This window comes from Lathyrus oleraceus, chromosome 6, assembly GCF_024323335.1.
Source record: "Lathyrus oleraceus cultivar Zhongwan6 chromosome 6, CAAS_Psat_ZW6_1.0, whole genome shotgun sequence".
NCBI lineage: Eukaryota > Viridiplantae > Streptophyta > Magnoliopsida > Fabales > Fabaceae > Lathyrus > Lathyrus oleraceus.
In genome coordinates, this window is record NC_066584.1 from 309,474,618 (window position 1) to 309,494,340 (window position 19,723).

Below are 19,723 nucleotides of genomic sequence, written 5' to 3' on the forward strand. Positions count from 1 at the left end.
TTTCTTATTGTGTTGGTTTTATTCCAACACATGCAAACTCTTTTCCCCCAGTCCGAGTCTTTCCATTGATTTATTTTCATGGAAATCCCCTCGTGTCTCCAGCAGTTTTTAAGTCGTAGCCTGGCCTACGCATAACTTTTATCCCCCAGAGTCCCTGTCCCCTCAGTGAGCTTTCCTTATGGAATGCATTGTACTCCTGTGGACTTTCAGTTTCTTTGGATTCTTTTCCTTTGGGGTAATATATTCCCCACAAAGATTATTTTTGCATTCATATCATATGCATCATGAGGTCTCTTAGGAACCAAAATTTGTTTCTTATTATTGTTATTGAAGTCCATTCTATCGCATTGATACAAAGATTTTAACCTTCACATCCCCGGATAGAATGACCTTAAATAGGGGCAGCTGTAAGACCCCAATTTTGACCCTAAGATCCCTCATTCCATCTCATAACTTTGCATTGGCATTGGGATCACACATTGATATCCTCCTCACCTATCATTCATTGGGGTTGCATTGGGAGATATCATCAAGCATATTTGATTGTATCATACTTTATTTTTATTTTTTTACTAACCAAAAATACAAAAATATGTCTAGTGTACCTTTATTTCTTTTGTAGGTAGTGTGTGCATCCACCCGTGCCTTATCAAGCTCACAACTAGGGTTTGAGACCCTCAATGTAAGGGATCATGTTAAAAAAGGTACACATTGGTTCAAATAATCATATATTGATCCCCATGTTCTTTATTTTTCATTTTGGTCAAGAATTCATCAAGTGTTTGAAGCTTGTTTGTCAAGGAAGTCCTAATTCATCTGGGTATCTTGTGTGTCTTCCTCAACAAGTTTCTTCTACATTTGGACAAAGATATCATGAGATAATCTATTGAACTTCATCATAATCATATATGATCCTCCATGATCCCCAAAGAGCAATAGAACTTCAAGTTTGCAAGTTGGTCCAAAGAGGTTGACCAGAAAAGTCAACTAGTCAAATCTAGGGTTCTCTAGACCCCATCTCCTACAATTTTTGTCATATGAAAATGATTTCAAGAGAAAGGTTACTATTTATGACATTCTAAATAATGTTTATGTTGGAATTAAGAGCTAATTTTCTTGAAAAGTCATTTTTTATGGTAAAAGATTATAGGTCATTTTGTCTGTGCCCTTGATCGCTCGACTGGGTGAGTCGAGAATGGGATACAAACTGCAAGTGCACAGTTCTATCGCGTAGTTTTAAAAGATATCGATCCCACAGGGACTTATGAATCGATATACCGTTAACTAAGGTTACTACGTAAATCTAAGGTGAAAATGTTTGATTGTTTGGGAAAAACTAAGAGCTAAACTAATATCTAGATTAAATATTAATAAGACGGATATCGGTATGTAGTTCGTCAAAACTAGGGAATCAAGTCTTTGTCGGTTTCTTAGTTGTAAAATGAATCGTTTCGGTTAACTTTATTGGTTAAAGGTTCTATCTCAAACTCTCGCTCTGTTGAATAAACCATGATTTTATATTAATGTTGCTGTCACTTATAATTAAGTCAAAAACCATATTTTGAAAACAATAAAGTTGCAGAAACTCTTTTTAAGAAAATACTGACCGTTTTAAACACCCTTATCTCAAACTCTCGCTCTGTTGACTTAGGTTATATAATTAAATCCAAATGCTTAACTCTCGTCCTCACATTCAATCTTTAAAAATACTTTTTGGAAAAGGTCAGAATTTAATTAACTCTAAAACTTGCTCTCGCCCTGATCTAGAATTAATGCCTAACTTACACTGTCCAGTTAAAATCTCAAACTCTCGCTCTATTGATTTTAACTTCTTTATGTCTTTTACTTTTGTAAAAAATCTTGTTATTAAACCTGTAAGTTGAAACCGTAAAAAGATTGATTTTGATTTTAAGTTTAGATAGACCGACTCAGTCTTGATCCCTTATTCTGCTTACTTTACATACCGATACCTAGGCAAATTAGCCAGACATGCTAAATAAATAAGAACTTATATCATGCATAAACAGACTCATTCCAGGCAGATAATATAGATAAATAATAAAACAAAATATTAAATAATGATTAAAGAACCTGAATGCGTAATACAATGGTCTTGAACACTCCACCACAAGCCGGTAGGATTTGTTCTTGGATTCTTCAATTAAACAGTAAATTAAATCAAGGAAATAAAACTGGAATATAACGTAAGGTTAAATCCAGTATAAAGTTGCACAATAGTTTCCGGTGTAGAAACTATTATGCGAAAAAATATCTAAAAGTTAAAATTGGAAAGGTAAATTTGCAAGGGAAAAAGAATGTAAAGCTTGCAAAAGAAATAAATAAAATAAACAATGCTAAGTGCTGGAAAGGAAAAAATAAGCAAAAGGCGTGAAAAGAAAATTTGGCAGAGCTTCGGCAATGTGAGTGTGGAAAAACCGGTTTCTGAAACTTCCCAATTAGCTGCTATTTATACAGCTGCTGGTGTAACTACTTTTCAAGGGTTTCCGTGTGCGTGGTCTCGTTCCGAGGGTTAAGCGTGCGTGGAAGTAGGCTTCAACGTGGTCAGTTGAGTTCCTTGCGCCAAAAATATAGAGGACTGGTGTGACGTTCGTCACACCATGTGTGACGCTCGTCACAGGAGTGCTTTTAGTGTGACGCTCGTCACACTCCTTGTGACGCCCGTCACAGGCATAACGTGCACTTTCTTTGGGCTGGGCTTGGTCTTTGTTATTTGTTTTCTTTTTATTCCTTTTTACACCTCCTTTTCTTCCCTTTTTCACTTTTGCTTCAAAATGGATACCTGACATAAATAGCAAGGAAATACTGCATAATATCTGATAAAATGAGATAAACTAAAGTAAATGATAATATAATCTAATTGAATTAAGTCTTAAAATGTGATATAATTTCGTGTTATCAAACTCCCCCATACTTAAATCTTTGCTTGTCCTCAAGCAAAATTCAGTATAGAACTTGTTAAAAGTTTTTAGCCAGATGAAATTTCAAAGCACACATCAATTCGTACTAGGTTGCAAATGGATTTTTGTTTAGGAGGACTTGAGTTTAATCTTGACATCAACAACTACCGTTACAACTTAGATAACCCTACCTTATGCAAATCAGTTCAAGTACCCTATGATAGCTATCCTGGTTCCTTTAGTCTTATTTTACCCGTTTTCATTCTAGCGAAATCACATTAAGCCCTTTATCTTTTCGCGCACATAGTGGAGTAACCGGTTAGTGATTATGATCCGCTTTTAGCTAGAAGTTCTGGTACATAAGTCGGATAACTTCATTATTCAGTCCATTGCAAATTGCGGGGGATTGAACCGTAGTCCGCCCTACCAAGTTCAGTACCAGATTCCTACTGAACCAACTCATAATGGATCTTTCGTATTGTGCTTTTGCATGATCTGCAACCTTTAGATTAAATGATCTGGTAAGGATCACCTAATTTAATTAGTGCATTTCTTGATATTTTATATATTTTAGGTTACTTTGGGGATCATTCACTTATATTCATCGGCTCTCCACGTAGTTTGCTATTAAGATGGTGCTGACTTCTGTATAAACTACTTGGGGTTGCCATAGAACTAAAAGTTCAAGGAATCGGTATAATAGGTACTTTATCCTGATCTAACATATTGAGGTTCTCAGAGAGTTGTTACGGTAATGATTTTGTTTTGATCTCACTCAAGTTTTATAAAGTAAGCAACCTTTATACTTATTGGGTGTGTTAAAATTTTTTTTGTTATGGCTCAAGAAAATTGAGGGGAATAGATAATAAGAATTTTTCACACTAGGGACTTGACTTAAAATAAATATATATTATAATAATTTTTTTTTTTCATAATAAGAAAGGGAAATAACAATGAAAGGGAAAATAACATACTTGAAAAATGGTAATAGGAAGAATATTGTTTCCCCCCCATACTTAAACTAAACATTGTCCTCAATGTTTTAAGGGAAAGAAATACAAAATGGAAATGCAAAGAAAATAACAACTAAGGTTGCCTTCCGCCTCTGGTTCTTGGACCTGGTGATCTTTGACGTATGTCTAAGTTGTCGAAACTGCTGAACAATTCAGTAAACCGCTGGTCGGTTATGGCATTCCGAGCGTCCTGTTGCTGTTGCATTTGACGCATCATCTGCATCATCTCTACATTCTGTGCCTGCATTCCATCGATAGCATCCATAATGTCGTCGTTGGTCGCAGGCCTTCTTCGTCGACGACGTTGGGAGGATGGGCCGGCTGCATTACTGGAAGGGTTGAGCGGGGCTGAACGTTGTGTAGGTTGATGATCACCTTGTTCCATTTCTTCAAACTCATCTGTTTGTGGGTTTGTTTGTAAAGGCTCGGTGGTTTCAGGAGCGTTTAGATCATAGAGGTGGCGGTCGGGGTTTGTGACCTCAGTTAGGGCGATATTTGGTAGAACAACGCTTGAGACAGCCTGGTTGTTCACCATAAGATAATACCCTCCGCCTACTCTGTTTTTAATCAGGCGGCTGGAGCGGCAATAGCTGATATCCATAGACAGGGGAGGTAGGGATTCTAAAGTTTGGAGTCTATCCCCTAGGTGTAGGCCAAGTGCTATGGAGGTTATTAATCCACCAATTATAAAGGGTTGCCGGCCTCTAGCACATAAGGTGCGGATATGATGAAAGAGAAAGGAGGCGGCGTTTACCTGGGCTTGCGGTTCGAAGACGCACTGGAGGAAAAATAACTCCTTTGAGTTGACCTTACTGTTGTTTGGTCTACCAAAAACTGTGTTTTGCAAGATACGGAGAAAATAACGGATGGTGGGGTTATGGATGTGGGAGAGAAGGAGTTCTTCCCAGTTGTAGGTCTCTATACCAGAAATTTTCTTAAAAAGGTCAAAAACGCCAACTGTGTTCCAGTTTAGGTCGGGAGGGATTCTGGGGTAGACTTGGCCTTCTGTGGTAAATTGTAGCATGGTACTCAATTGGTTTTGGGTTAGAGAGTACTCGGTGTTAAACATGCGGAAGGTTGCGGTACCGGTCAGAAATTCACCCTCACCGGCGGGAGTGGTGTAGTCATATGAACTTAAGAATTCTAAGGTTAGGGATGGGTAGGTGGGTTGGTTATGGGTGCAAAGGAAGGTTAAGTTGGCTTGACGGAGCATCCACTCGATACCTTGGAGTAAGCCTAATTGTTGTAAACAAGTTAAATCGGGGTACCTGGTGGAAGCGACGCCTCGCTGTTGGAAGCGCTCGAATTGCTCTTGCTGATAGTTGTCATCTCCGGATCGGAAGATGATATTTCCGAAATTTTGATTTTCCGCCATTGTGATGAATTTTTGAAGGGATGATTTGGAAAGAAAAAGAAATGTATTTGATATGAGAGAATTGTTTTGTGGTGAATGAAGGAAGTTTTGGTAGGTATTTATAGGAGAAGGATTGGAAGATAGAAAGAAAAAGTGGTTGAAGAGTAATTAAGTGTGGTAAATGAAAAATGAATGGGGAATGTAAAAAAATTAAAGTGTAACGTTCGTCTCCAACGGCTCCCTAACGTTCACATGTCTGAGGGGCGTTACGCTCGTCACAAGGCTGTGACGTTCGTAACAGGCGTTTTGCGTGCCGTTCGTCATGGAGTGTGTGACGCTCGTCACACAGTCCTTTTTGGCAAGGCTTCAGTAGCGCTTCACAGAATTACTTTGGTAGCGTATTTTAATGTTTCATTTTGCTTATGATCATTTTTAGTCTGCAGTTTTAATGTATTGTGCACGCTTACTTGCTTTGTATAATAATAATAATAGGTAACAACAGTAGAGCATAATAGCCATTGCATAATAAAATTAACTAAACAGCTTCAATAAGAATGATCATAATGTATTACAGGGAAGGAAAATAATGAAATGAAATAGAAATAAACATGAATTCAAACAACATTAATGAAAAATCTAGCTTAAAACTAAATAACTTAGAAAGAAAAATAACTAAATTCCATCTATCTTCGGATCTCTGGCCGGAGGAGTAAAAGAGTTAACATGATGCCGTAACATACGTAACTGACTTGCCGTGCTGCTCATGTATTCTAGGATTTCAAGTCTCAAGTTATGGAAATCTTCCCTGAGGGCGTCTTGTTCTGACATCAAGGCTTCAATGACGGTTTTAATATCTGTTCCTGGCATATGATGTCGGAGATCAGGCATGACTGATTCTTCGGTCAGGACAGGCTGAGGGGGAGGATCAATATCATAGTAGCCGGAAGGTGTCTGAGGGTCAGATTCAGCATGAGAGATATGGTCAACATAGTGCTCATAGTCATCACAAATCTCATAATCCTGGATGGATTCAGTGGATCCAGCCGGAGTTGGGGTTTCATTCAGGTTATAGAGCCAGTTCCTTTGGTTATGAACACTAGTTCTAGGATCGGGCATGGTGAATAGGCAGAGAACCTGGTTATCAATAATAAGCTCAAACTCATCAGACCCTATGTTTGCTATAAACATAGTGTTGAAGAGGAAGGGTATACTCATAGTATTAATGCCGCAAAAAGGGCTAAGGTCAAGCATAGGCTGACGTAATCCAATAGCATTACCTATCATGGTGATCAAACCGCCTATTCTAATGGGTGCTCGCTCATCCTGGATAAGGTGGTCCAAATTAGCTAACATAAAAGTAGCACCGTTTACTGGACGGTTCTGGGAAGCACAAAATATGATGAAGAGTTCATCACGTGAAACTGAAGTACTATTTGGCTTCTTCCCAAATAAAGTGTGGGTCAGGATCTTATGGAAATAGCGAAAAGCCGGGTTATGTATGTTTCCAGAGAGAAACTCATGTTCTTCGGGCTCATCATTTCCAGTCAGCTTACCCCAAAAGTGTTCAAGCTCTCTATATTCAAAAAGTTCTTCCTGGCTTACAGTGAATGTATCAAAGGAGGTAGGAAAACCCAAAAGGTTGGTGAAGTCTCTAATATTAAATTGGTACTCCATATTGAACATTCTGAACTGGATAAAACCTCTGCTAATTCCTTTTCCATGGCTGGGTAGATAGATTAATGAACTAAGGAATTCTAGTGTGAGTCTCCGGTAGGTGGTGAAATGTCTCAGGATAGGGGAGGTCTCCCATCCTATCTGATTCAGCAAAAACAGGACACTCTGTCTCAGTCCAAGGGCAGTCATAGCCTAATCATCAGCATACAAACTAGGTAGCATCTCTCTAGCGGCTAGTTCTTCAAACTTTCGTTTCTGAGCCATTCCTCGGAACTTGATACCCATACGATCAGAATGTCCCATCTGGTTAGTGTTAGCTAGAGAAAAGAAACATGAGTTTAAGTCAGGATTTGGCCAAATGCCGAAAGAAGAAAAGAATTATTATTATTATATATAGATATATTTTTTTTCTTTTTGAATAAATCAATAGTGAATACTAAATAGAAATTAAAAGAAATAATTAAGAGAAAAATAAGGAAATGATAATAATAATAGAATAATAAAATAACAAATTAATTTGTGGGTTGTCTCCCACTAAGCGCTTTGTTTAAATGTCGCAAGCTCGACAAATAAACTGTTAAATATAGTCTATGAGTCCTGGGGGCGTTTCGTCTAAGTGTAGAATTTGCGAATCCTCGTTGGTTTCCGCATAGTGATAATGTTTCAGACGTTGCCCGTTTACGGTGAACGGTTCTGTAGATTGTCCTTTTATTTCTACCGCTCCACTGGGAAAGATTTTAGTGATATGAAAAGGTCCTGACCATCTGGATCGTAGTTTTCCCGGGAATAACTTTAGTCTAGAGTTAAATAAAAGTACTGCGTCGCCTTGCTTGAAGATTTTCCTTGATATACGCTTGTCATGCCATTGTTTTGTTCTTTCTTTATAGATTTTGGCATTTTCATAGGCGTCTCTTCTGAGTTCCTCTAATTCGTTTATGTCAAGGATTCTCTTTTCACCGGCGGCTTTATAATTCAAATTTAAATTTCTAATAGCCCAATAGGCTTTATGTTCTAATTCTACCGGGAGGTGACAGGATTTTCCATAAATGAGCTTAAATGGGGTCGTCCCTATGGGAGTTTTATAAGCAGTTCGGTATGCCCATAAAGCTTCTGGTAATTTCAATGACCAATCTTTCCTTGAAGTGGCGACCGTTTTTTCTAGTATTTGCTTGATTTCTCTGTTAGATACTTCCACTTGTCCACTGGTTTGAGGGTGGTAAGGTGTTGCTATCCTATGTCTCACTCCATATTTAAGTAGTAGTTTTTCGAGTACCTTGGATATAAAGTGTGATCCACCATCACTGACTACTATTCTTGGGATGCCAAATCTCGGAAATATTATATTTTTAAAGAGTCTAGTTACTACTCGGGTGTCATTTGTTGGAGAAGCTATAGCTTCGATCCATTTTGATACGTAGTCAACTGCCACGAGTATGTATTTGTTACCGAAAGAGGATGGGAAAGGTCCCATGAAGTCTATCCCCCACACGTCAAAAATCTCTACTTCCAAAATACCTTTTTGTGGCATCTCGTCACGTCTAGATATGTTTCCCGTGCGTTGACATCTGTCACACTCCTTAATAGCCGCATGTACGTCCTTCCATATAGTTGGCCAATAAAAGCCAGCTTGTAGGATTTTAGAGCAGGTCTTGGATGTACTTGTGTGTCCACCATAAGGCGCAGAGTGACAGTGTTGGATTATATTTTCTACCTCTTCTTCGGGTATACATCGACGGAAAATACCATCGGGGCCTCTTTTGAAAAGTAAGGGATCATCCCAGTAATAGTGTTTTATGTCGTGGAAGAATCGTTTCTTCTGCTGGTAAGATAAAGTAGGTGGAACTATTCCGGCAGCTAAATAATTGACTAGATCAGCGTACCATGGTATGACAGATATAGCTAAGGTGGTTTCTACTTGCATGTCGGAGTTGTTCTCTTCCAAAGTAGCTATGAGTTTATCATACGAGAAATCATCATTAATGGATGTTCTTTCTGGTTCAAGGTTCTCAAGTCTAGAGAGATGGTCTGCTACTACGTTTTCAGTTCCTTTCTTGTCCTTGATTTCTAAGTCGAATTCTTGTAGTAACAAGATCCATCTTAGGAGTCTAGGTTTAGCATCCTTTTTGTTAAAAGGTACCTGATAGCAGCGTGATCAGTGTAAACTATTATTTTGGCTCCTACCAGGTAAGAACGAAATTTATCTAGCGCAAATACCACTGCTAGGAGTTCTTTCTCGGTTGTGGCATAATTCATCTGCGCTTCATCCAGGGTTCTGCTAGCGTAATATATAACGTGAAGCTTTTTATCCTTTCTTTGTCCTAAAACAGCACCTACAGCATAATCACTGGCATCGCACATTATTTCGAATGGTTCATTCCAGTCTGGTGTCTGCATAATGGGTGCGGAGATCAATGCTTGTTTAAGAGTTTGAAATGCTTTTAAACAGTTATCGTCGAATATGAATTCAGCATCTTTCATCAACAGTCCGGTTAAGGGTTTAGTTATCTTAGAGAAGTCTTTGATGAATCGTCGGTAAAAACCGGCGTGTCCTAAAAAGCTTCGTACTTCTCTCACAGTTCTTGGGGGTTGAAGATTTTCGATTACCTCTATTTTGGCTTTGTCTACTTCAATTCCTCTGTTCGAGATGATGTGTCCTAAAACAATGCCTTCTTGTACCATAAAGTGGCACTTTTCCCAATTAAGTACTAAGTTTACTTTTACACATCGTTCCAGAACTCTTTCCAGGTTTTCAAGGCATTCTTCGAAACTCTGTCCGTATACAGAAAAGTCATCCATAAATACTTCCATGATGTTTTCGAGAAAGTCGGCGAATATTGCCATCATGCATCTTTGAAAAGTTGCAGGGGCATTACACAGACCAAACGGCATTCGTCTATACGCGAAGGTACCAAAAGGGCATGTGAATGTTGTCTTTTCTTGGTCATCAGGGTGAATTGGTATTTGAAAGAAGCCTGAATAACCGTCTAAATAACAGAAATGTGAATGTTTAGCTAATCGTTCTAACATCTGGTCAATGAATGGTAAAGGGAAATGATCTTTTCGGGTTGCTTTGTTTAGTTTCCTATAATCAATGCACATTCTCCATCCCGATTCGATTCGTTTAGTTATAGTTTCTCCTTTTTCGTTTTCAATAACGGTTATGCCTCCTTTCTTTGGTACAACGTGTACAGGACTAACCCATTTGCTATCAGATATAGGATATATAATACCTGCTTCCAATAACTTGGTTATTTCTTTCTTTACTACCTCACTTAGGATCGGATTTAGTCTTCTCTGGTGTTCCCTAGAGGTTTTACAGTCTTCTTCTAACATGATGCGGTGCATACAAATAGAAGGGCTTATTCCTTTAAGATCGGTGATGTGGTATCCTAGTGCGGTTGGATATTTTCTTAAGATATGTAGGAGTTTTTCTGTTTCGAGTCTTCCTAGATCTGCATTAACTATCACAGGTCGTTCAAGTTCTAAGTCTAGGAATTCATATCTCAGATTTTTGGGAAGTGTTTTCAAATCAGGGGTTGGTTTGTTAAGACACTGCGTAGGATCCGGTGTTATTGCTAGGCATTGTTTAGATTTGTCCTCTAAAAGATAGTCTGATGATTTGTCTTCTCCTGACTCTGCTTCTTTTATGCATTCATCGATGATATCCATGAAATAACATGTGGCTTCTATTGCAGGTGCTTTCAAGAATTGGGAAAGAATGAATTCAATTTTCTCTTCACCTACTTCGAAGGTGAGTCGTCCTCGTTTTACGTCTATGATTGCACCGGCAGTTGCTAAGAATGGTCTTCCTAGTATAATAGGTGTCGTATCATCTTCTCTAATGTCCATAATTGTGAAGTCAGTGGGAATGTAAAACTGACCTATGCGTACGGGAACGTTTTCAAGGATTCCTACAGGATATTTGATGGAACGATCTGCTAATTGCACAGACATTTTGGTCGGTCTTAATTCTCCCATTTCCAGTTTCTTACATATGGATAAAGGCATAACGCTAATTCCGGCTCCTAAATCGCATAAGGCTTTGTCGATGACAAATTTTCCTATGTGACAGGGTATAGAGAAGCTACCCGGATCCTTGAGTTTAGGGGGCATGTTTTGGATTATAGCGCTACATTCGGCAGGGAGTGTAACGGTTTCGCTATCCTCAAGTTTCCTCTTATTAGAAAGAATTTCTTTTAAGAATTTAGCATATGAGGGCATCTGCGTAATAGCTTCGGTAAACGGAATTGTAACGTTTAATTGTTTAAGGAGATCAACAAATTTTCTAAATTGGCCTACATCTTTGGTTTTAACAAGCCTTTGAGGGTAAGGTATAGGTGGTTTGTAAGGTGGTGGAGGTACATAAGGTTCCTTCTTTTCTAGGGTTTCCTTATTACTCTCTTCCTTTTCCTTAGGTTCACTTTCCTCAGTAGATTTCTTAGGGTTTTGGTTTTCTATCCTTGGGTCAGACGGTCCTTCCACTTCCGTTCCACTTCTCAATATAATTGCATGAGCTTGGCTTCTCGGATTGGGTTGGGGCTGTCCAGGGAATGTACCCGTTGGTGCAGCAGTAGGTGCTTGTTGTTGAGCTACTTGAGATATTTGCGTTTCCAGCATTTTGTTATGGGTAGCCAGGGCATCTACTTTGCTTGCTAGTTGTTTAAGTTGTTCGCCAGTGTGTATGTTCTGGTTTAAGAAATCTTTATTGGTTTGTTGTTGGGAAGCTATAAAGTTTTCCATCATGATTTCCAAGTTGGATTTTCTAGGGGTATTATTGTTAGGATTCTGTTTCTGATATCCCGGAGGTATAGATGGGGCTTGATTTGGAGACTGTCCGGGTGCGTATAAAGCATTATTACTCTTATATGAGAAGTTTGGATGGTTCTTCCAATTTGGGTTATAGGTATTCGAATAGGGGCTTCCTTGAGCATAGTTTACTTGCTCTGCTTGGATTCCAGTCAAGAGTTGACATTCCGCAGGAGTGTGGCCTTGGATTCCACAGACCTTGCAATTCTGAGTTATAGCAACCACGGCTGCTGGAGGCGATACGTTTAAACTTTCAATCTTCTGGACCAAAGCATCCACTTTTGCATTAACGTGATCAAGGTTACTTATCTCGTACATGCCAGTTTTCGGTTGAGGTTTTTCCACATTCGTTCGTTCGGTTCCCCACTGATAGTGGTTTTGGGCCATGCTCTCGATAAGTTGGTAAGCATCAGCGTAAGGTTTGTTCATTAGTGCACCACCTGCAGCGGCGTCTATTGTTAACCTTGTATTGTATAAGAGACCATTATAAAATGTGTGAATTACTAACCAGTCTTCCAAACCATGGTGTGGGCAAAGTCTCATCATGTCTTTGTATCTTTCCCATGCTTCGAAAAGAGACTCGTTGTCTTTCTGTTTAAATCCGTTTATCTGGGCTCTTAACATAGCTGTTTTGCTTGGCGGAAAATATCGGGCAAGAAAAACTTTCTTCAACTCGTTCCATGTGGTGACTGAGTTGGAAGGAAGAGATTGAAGCCATCTTCTAGCGCTATCTCTTAATGAGAAAGGAAAAAGACGAAGTCGAATTGCCTCTGAAGTGACACCATTAGCTTTAACAGTATCAGCGTATTGGACAAATACGGATAAATGAAGGTTTGGATCTTCGGTAAGATTTCCAGAGAATTGGTTCTGTTGCACAGCCTGCAACAACGAAGGTTTAAGTTCAAAGTTGTTTGCTTCGATTGCGGGCGGAGCAATACTTGAATGCGGTTCATCTTGCGATGGAGCGGCGTAATCTCTAAGAGCACGAGCTGGTTCTGCCATCTCGGTTAAAGAAGGAAAATCTTTGAGATCAGGAAGGTCTATAGGAGGGAGATTGTTTTCAGCACGATATTCCCGAATTCGTCGTAAGACTCGGAGATATAGTTCGATATCGTTGATTCGTAAATAGAGCGGTTCGCCTTGAGAGCGAGTGCGTGGCATACAAATCAACGAAAGAAAGAAAATAGAAGAAAAAAAAAAAACCTTAGTCTCTACAGCGTAACGGAAGAGTTACGATATCGATTGAATAAAAGTCCCCGGCAACGGCGCCAAAAACTTGATCGCTCGACTGGGTGAGTCGAGAATGGGATACAAACTGCAAGTGCACAGTTCTATCGCGTAGTTTTAAAAGATATCGATCCCACAGGGACTTATGAATCGATATACCGTTATCTAAGGTTACTACGTAAATCTAAGGTGAAAATGTTTGATTGTTTGGGAAAAACTAAGAGCTAAACTAATATCTAGATTAAATATTAATAAGACGGATATCGGTATGTAGTTCGTCAAAACTAGGGAATCAAGTCTTTGTCGGTTTCTTAGTTGTAAAATGAATCGTTTCGGTTAACTTTATTGGTTAAAGGTTCTATCTCAAACTCTCGCTCTGTTGAATAAACCATGATTTTATATTAATATTGCTGTCACTTATAATTAAGTCAAAAACCATATTTTGAAAACAATAAAGTTGCAGAAACTCTTTTTAAGAAAATACTGACCGTTTTAAACACCCTTATCTCAAACTCTCGCTCTGTTGACTTAGGTTATATAATTAAATCCAAATGCTTAACTCTCGTCCTCACATTCAATCTTTAAAAATACTTTTTGGAAAATGTCAGAATTTAATTAACTCTAAAACTTGCTCTCGCCCTGATCTAGAATTAATGCCTAACTTACACTGTCCAGTTAAAATCTCAAACTCTCGCTCTATTGATTTTAACTTCTTTATGTCTTTTACTTTTGTAAAAAATCTTGTTATTAAACCTGTAAGTTGAAACCGTAAAAAGATTGATTTTGATTTTAAGTTTAGATAGACCGACTCAGTCTTGATCCCTTATTCTGCTTACTTTACATACCGATACCTAGGCAAATTAGCCAGACATGCTAAATAAATAAGAACTTATATCATGCATAAACAGACTCATTCCAGGCAGATAATATAGATAAATAATAAAACAAAATATTAAATAATGATTAAAGAACCTGAATGCGTAATACAATGGTCTTGAACACTCCACCACAAGCCGGTAGGATTTGTTCTTGGATTCTTCAATTAAACAGTAAATTAAATCAAGGAAATAAAACTGGAATATAACGTAAGGTTAAATCCAGTATAAAGTTGCACAATAGTTTCCGGTGTAGAAACTATTATGCGAAAAAATATCTAAAAGTTAAAATTGGAAAGGTAAATTTGCAAGGGAAAAAGAATGTAAAGCTTGCAAAAGAAATAAATAAAATAAACAATGCTAAGTGCTGGAAAGGAAAAAATAAGCAAAAGGCGTGAAAAGAAAATTTGGCAGAGCTTCGGCAATGTGAGTGTGGAAAAACCGGTTTCTGAAACTTCCCAATTAGCTGCTATTTATACAGCTGCTGGTGTAACTACTTTTCAAGGGTTTCCGTGTGCGTGGTCTCGTTCCGAGGGTTAAGCGTGCGTGGAAGTAGGCTTCAACGTGGTCAGTTGAGTTCCTTGCGCCAAAAATATAGAGGACTGGTGTGACGTTCGTCACACCATGTGTGACGCTCGTCACAGGAGTGCTTTTAGTGTGACGCTCGTCACACTCCTTGTGACGCCCGTCACAGGCATAACGTGCACTTTCTTTGGGCTGGGCTTGGTCTTTGTTATTTGTTTTCTTTTTATTCCTTTTTACACCTCCTTTTCTTCCCTTTTTCACTTTTGCTTCAAAATGGATACCTGACATAAATAGCAAGGAAATACTGCATAATATCTGATAAAATGAGATAAACTAAAGTAAATGATAATATAATCTAATTGAATTAAGTCTTAAAATGTGATATAATTTCGTGTTATCAGCCCTAGATGGAAGGCCAACTTCTAAGAACCATAACTTGCTCAATTTTTATGATATTAAGATGATTCAAGTTTAATGATCAATTTCAAGGTGTCTTATTCAGATTTTATTCTTTGAGAAAGGTCAAATTCCACTTGCAAGGGCATGTGCCATAAGGAAACATTATAGGTCCATTTTGGTCCTCATCCTTGAACACGCATTTTCCCTAAACTTCTAAAATCCATAACTCCATCATGATAGATCTAAACGGTGTCTAATTTGTGACTAAATTGAAGATAATTTAAAGATATACAATATTTAAGAAGGAACCAAAGTCATTTGAAACTCATAGAAAAAGTTATTCAAGGTGGAAAAAGGGGTCATTTGACTTTTAACTTAGAAAAGTTTCAAGTATGTTTGATTCCTCCAACTTCAAGGTCAGAATTCATTATGTTCCAAGCTTCAAATGGAAAAGTCGCAACATAAAAGTTGTTCCCCATGATGGTAGCTTTCTAAAGAGTCCAAGATCATTTCATTTGGACAAGATTTGAGGGGCTTGCGCATGGTTCCTTTGGATGACTTGTTTTGCCAACTTTTGATTCCAATTATCACACACCTTTACATGGCTTCCTGTTATGATCTCAACATCATTTATGGACGAATTTGGACTGATTGCAATGATCATTTGGGGCTAAACACATGTCCATGCACCCATGCACATGAATTACTATTTTTGGATTCAAATTTGAAAGGTGTAGAAATCATTTTGCATTGCCTATAAATTGAACTCCATGGACTCAGAATTAAGGAGAACCATTGCCCAAGCCGTGCCAAGCCATCTCAGAATCCTATTTCATAGAATACCTTGGGGATTTCATTGAAACCGGACTTCTAGTTCAACTTCTGTTTCTGAACTAGAACTCCAAGGATTCAAAGCCGTTTTGATCTTAATCATCTCCGACAAGTAAAAGGAAGCAAGACCAAGTGAAATTGCATCAAGATCGAGCTTCAGAACCACTACCCGAAGGTGAATTTTCCAAAATTTCAACTCCTTGATTTTCTCTCATTTCTTAAGATTTTTGCTTGATTTATGGTTGGTTGAAGTCCTATCAATGTAGGCATTGATATTGAGCTGCTTTGAGGTTGAATCGAAGCAACTCAGTTTTGGAACCTCAATTTTCAACTCCATATTTCTCATTATAGAGTGAGAGTTGGAAAATTTGGAGGTCATATTTGGAATCCTCGTGCTTTTCTCTTCAAAATAGTGTATGATCCATTAATTTTGGTGAAGTTTTCATTCTGACCAGTTTGGCGAGGTGGCCGAAGAAGATGACCGGAGCTAGGGCTTCGGTGGTGTGTTGGCGCAGTCCAGACCATCTGATCCATTGGCGACGTTCTAATCTGAGTCATCCTTTATGATTACCACTTGTGCAAGCGCGTTGAGTGCAGTGCATGACAAATGATACGCGCTTGGCCATCAGATCTGCCATCTCAATTAATGAGGGAGATCTGATGGCCCTTATTTTTTCTAATTAATTCTATTTTTAAATTAATAATTTAAATAGCATTTTCTCATTTAATTCACTATAATTTCAATTTTAATCCAAAAAAATGGGACTACCATCAAAGTTTCACAAATAATTTCCTCTTCCCATTTCTGAATTAAAATTATTTTTTGTATTGAGTTTGATATTTTTAGTGAATTTTGACTTGTTTTTAATTGATTTTAAATACTTCTGACTTTTCAAAAATGCCAAAAAAATTAGTCAATGGTCCTTTGACCTTATTTGACCTATGATAAATTCCTTGGCCATTTCTTTGGTGATTTGAAGGGATTTTAGGTTTTTCCCCTTTTAAAATGTATTTTTCTTCATTTAAAAATTGATTTTAATTGTTTTAATTGTCTTAGTATTTTGTTAGGCTATTTTATTGACTTTGTGTTGACTCAACTTCTATTTGGCCTTAACCTTGGTTGAATTGGACATTAATTTGATCAATAACATTGGATTTAGGGGGTTGAGTTTGAACTTCATCTCTCAAAATGAATGGATGGTATTGATCAAATGAAGTTCATCCCTTGATCAATTTGGGATCCTTTTCACTTTATTTCTTCATGTTTATCTCACTTCTTTCCCCAATCCTTTTCATTGGCTAATGATTTCTCATAAGATCAAATGCTAGTTGATTCATCAATGACCCTGTGTCAGATGAATCAACATGAGCTTGATTGAGAGAGATCCATCCCCTTTTATTTTTGTGTGTGGTATGCTTTAGGAGCTTGGTCTTGATACCTTGTCTCTAGCATACATTAACACCAATATTATTATTGCCCAGCCTCAGATAGTTGTGACTTTTACAAAAGTCCAATTACAATTGCTTAACATAGCGCTAAATTTTTTCCAAAAGACATGGCATTTTTGTAAGTGAGATTGTAAGTCTCCCATTCCTCATGGTATTATGTGAAGATTTAACCTCTTTTCCATTTATGAGAGCTAGTGACATACTTGTTGCTTTATCCAAGTTGTAGCCCTTTTCATTAATGATGTCTAGGTTCACATCTTCATGCTTGTGAACAGATGGTTGAGTATTCTCCAAAAGTGACTTAAACAATTTTTTTCTCCCACTAACATTCACTAACATTTCTTTGCATTGACTTTATTTTAATGTCATTTACCTTAATGCAATTTAAATTCTTGCACTTTATCAGTCATTGTCATTTACATTCATGTAATTTGTTTATGTTTCAGTCATTTTCACTTTGCTCACTTGAGCCCATATTTTTGTTCTTGTATTATTTTGTGCTTGTGATTTTGTTTTATTTGTGGTCTTAGGACGTTAAAAAACTTAATAAAAACAAAATTCCTAAAAAATACATTGATGGACTGTTGGACCTCTGTCTGCGACTTAATCTGAACCTATGGACGTAGAGTAGGCAACATCCCTGAGCTATGGAGACTTCTCTAATGCCATTATTTGAGAATGAGATTTCTTGGCCAATGTCATTCATCTGATAAAAGCCTAGAGCATCTCCCTTTGGTTTATCTGATATACTTTGTCTCTGTGCTTAAACTATTACTTTGATCTTATAGATATTATCTGATGCTTTCTCTTTGAGTATGTTTTAAGGGATATTTAATTTGATACATCTAAAGGACATTGAAGATTGATTGCTTTGGAGTGCTTGCTTAGATGTTTGGTTATCTTTATTTGATACTGAAGCTAGCGGAAATATACCCGAACTATCACACGCTCGAACATACAACAGAGTCGCCATCAAAATTTATTTATTCTCGAAGGAAAGGGAAAACATCGATAAATCCCGGGGGAAAGATATATGCTGGGTAAGGAAGTCGGTTATGCAAGGGGAAGGTATTAACACCCCTTACATCCATGGTACTCCTTGGGAACTTTTTTGATTGTTCTCGCTCGAATAGGTTTTATATCTAAAGTTTACTCGCAAAAGAATGAAGGAAAAGGAAAATAAATTAGATAAAGTGCTTGGTGAGGATTGAGGCCCTCATGCCTACGTATCCTCATAGTGCAATGAGGAATTCAGAGCTTCGTAGTTCATAGACTAGTGGTGGGAGGTGAAAAGAAGTTATGATAACAAGTATGGTCTGAACCAAAGGATTGTGTTGTTTGAACTCCAAAAGGGATGAAAATATGAACCCAAGAGTAAAGGTGGCGTTGACCAATATGTGGACTAGAAGGAAGCGTCTGCCATTATATGGTATAGCCGAAAACAAGGTGAATTAAGTGTTTGGGGATGATCTAAACATCTCTTGATTCACAAGGTGACACAAGATGGAGCAAAATGGGTATAATGCATTTGGCTCAAAGAAAATCGTTATGTCACATGAAGTGAATGAAGGTAGTATACGAATGCATCATGGAGATGGATGGAAAAATGGCCTAAGGCAGGAGGAATAAATAAGTATGCTCGCGGAGGATTCGAACCCTCGTGCCTACGTATTCTCAACGTGCAATGAGAAAATCAAAGCAATCATAGTTCAGCCTAATACGACTGAAAACAAAGGGAAATATTGATTACCAAGAGGCAAGGAAAATTGTTTAACAAAGCAAGGACGTGGCAATAACCAATGATGGTAACAACCCATAATGTAAAATAAGATATAGCTAGAGTCTGAACTCCACAGGGAAAGATAGATGAATGCCACAGTCTGAACTGCTACAAAGGCAAGGAATATATTTATAGAGTCTGAACTCAATTAGGGCATGATGCCAAAGTCTGAACTTCGAAACACAATGTCAAGGGTTTCCAGAGTCTGCACTCCATAGGCATGGTGTATAAGCATGCCATAGTCTGAATTATTCAAGGCAAAGGAACTGATTTGAATGCTAGAATCTGAACTCCAAAAGGGAAAAAGAGTATGATGCCAAAGTCTAAATTATAAGGCACTAAATGAGGTAGCCAGATCTGAACTCCATGTGCTGGATGAATGGATGCCAAAGTATGAACTGTAAGGCAGAATAATATGTGGAAGTCTGTACTGTATAGAAAAAATCAGGGTGGCCATAGTCTGAACTCATGGGGCGAGGATGCAAAGATATATATCTTATAGGCAAGGAATAAAGCCAAAGTTTATACTCCATAGGCTGAAATAAGTTGCCAAGGTCTGCACCTTACTGGCAAGAAACAAATCTAGAGTCTGTACTCCATGGGCTGAATGCCAATGTCTATAACTTATTAGGAAAAGAATAAAGATACCATAGTCTGAACGATATGGGCACAATCAAGGGTTACCAGAGTCTGAACTCCATGGGCAGGATGCCAAGGTCTGTACCTTATAGGCAAAGAATAATGATGCCACAGTCTGAACTGTATGAGCATAATTAAGGGGTTTCCAGAGTCTGAACTCCATGGGCAGGATGCCAAGGTCTATACCTTATAGGGAAAGAATAAATATGCAACCGTCTGAACTGTATGGGCAC

The 19,723-nt window shown here is 38.0% G+C and overlaps 1 pseudogene; it reads left to right on the top strand.

Moving 5' to 3' along the window:
• The first annotated feature begins 12,282 nt into the window (after positions 1–12,282).
• Positions 12,283–12,382, top strand: LOC127099065 (uncharacterized; annotated as a pseudogene).
• The last annotated feature ends 7,341 nt before the right edge of the window (positions 12,383–19,723 follow it).